Here is a 2173-nt window from a genome sequence, read left to right on the forward strand (position 1 = left end):
CTGGGGAGACGGCGAACGGCGAAGGTGTGGTGCGCCACGAGGCAGAGGAGGCGAAGAGATCGACATAGATGGACAGAGGGAGCAGAAACACGATGATAAGGATGCGGCAGTCCTGGATTGACTCCTCGGTTACACACAGTATTGGGAGTAATAAAAACGCTAGACTGACTCCTCGGTTACCAAAGGCGGAAGAGGAAGAAGACGTCCGTGGGCAGCTTCTCATGGGCTCTACCAGTAGTAAATGAACGCTAACGTGGCTGCTTTGTAAGGTGGCGGGTCCCTCTTGCAAGTCTCTAATAAAATGCTGATGTGTCACTGTTGCTGATGTGGACAGGCTGCATGTCAAGAGAAATAAAATAGTGGGGATGAACTATTTAGGTATTATAGATTTAGGGAATGCTTGGAGATTCCAGCTTAGTCCAATGCACGTGCACTCTTATTATTATACACATCGTTCGGTCGTGTGAGTGAAAGGCAATAATGACGACATATGATGGACTTATTGGGATGAGAAAAGCTGGTATGAACTCGACCTGTCTTGTTTTTGTAAATATGATGATTCATCGTTCCTGAGTCAGCTATTATGAAGTAAACATATTTGCAATGACATTTAGAGATTATAGTTGCTTGTGCCATGCTTGATTAGCTATGAGTTCTAATGGTTTACCATGTGTGCCAACATGCTATTAGAATGATTATGATGTGGTATAATGGGATGCTATCCTCCTTTGAATGAATTGAGTGACTCGACTTGGCACATGTTCACGCATGTACTTAAATCAAATCAACATAGCCTTCACGATATTTATGTTCATGGTGGATTATATCCTACTCATGCTTGTATTCGGTGTAAATTAATTTTAGTGCATGTTTACGACTGTTGTCGTTCTCTCAGTTGGTCGCTTCCCAGTCTTTTGCTAGCCTTCACCTGTACTAAGCGGGAATACTGCTTGTGTATCCAAACTCCTTAAACCCCAAAGTTGTTCCATATGAGTCCACTATACCTTCCTATATGCGGTATTTACCTGCCGTTCCAAGTAAATTTGTATGTGCCAAACTCCAAATCTTCAAATGAAATTCTGTTTTGTATGCTCGAGCAGCTCATGTTACAACTAGGGCTGCCTATATCTTCCATGCTAGATGGGTTATTCTCACGAGGAGTGGACTCCGCTCCTCATTCACGAGAAAGGGCCGGTAACCGGGATGCCCAGTCCCATGATCCAAAATGATCAAAGCAAATCAAAATAATTAAAAAAAACTCCCACAGGGCTGTTGTGTGTTGGAAGCACTCATTGTTTCGAGCAAGCCATTGATTGATGCTTGTTGGTGGTTGGGGGAGTATAAACCTTTACCATTCTGTTTGGGAACTGCCTATAATGCATGTAGTATGGAAGATACAGCCATCTCATAGTTGTTGCGTTGACAGCGAAAGTATGCCGCTCAAAATGTTATTCAATCTCTATTTTAAAATCGAGCTCTGGCACCTCTACAAATCCCTGCTTCCCTCTGCGAAGGGCCTATCTATTTACTTTTATGTTGAGTAATCACCCTTCTTATTAAAAGCACCTGGTGGAGAGCACACTGTCATTTGCATTCATTACTATTGGTTTATATTGGGTATGACTTGACTGGATCTCTTTTACCATGAATTACAATGTTTAGTCAGTCCTTGATCTTTAAAGGTGCTCTGCATTTATGTTTTGCGGTCTCAGAAAGGGCTAGCGAGATACCATTTTGTTATATCATATTATGATTATTTTGAGAAAGTGTTGTCATCCAAGTTTTATTATTATGGCTCGCTAGCTGATTATGTTATTGATATGAGTAATTGTGAGACCTAGGTATTATTGTTAGTATGGTTAGTTCGTAATATTTGCTGAAACTTGAATGCTGGCTTTTCATGTTTACAACAACAAGAGCAAACAGAGTTGGTAAAGTTTTTCTTTATCACTTTCAGTTTATCAACTGAATTGCTTGAGGACAAGCAAAGGTTTAAGCTTGGAGGAGTTGATACGTCTCCAACGTATCTACTTATCCAAACACTTTTGCCCTTATTTTGGACTCTAACTTGCATGATTTGAATGAAACTAACCCGGACTGACGCTGTTTTTAGCAGAACTGCCATGATGTTGTTTTATGTGTAGAAAAGAAAAGTTCTCAGAATGTCCTAGAA

The sequence above is a fragment of the Triticum dicoccoides genome, chromosome 6B (assembly GCF_002162155.2).
Source record: "Triticum dicoccoides isolate Atlit2015 ecotype Zavitan chromosome 6B, WEW_v2.0, whole genome shotgun sequence".
NCBI classification, from domain to species: Eukaryota; Viridiplantae; Streptophyta; class Magnoliopsida; order Poales; family Poaceae; genus Triticum; species Triticum dicoccoides.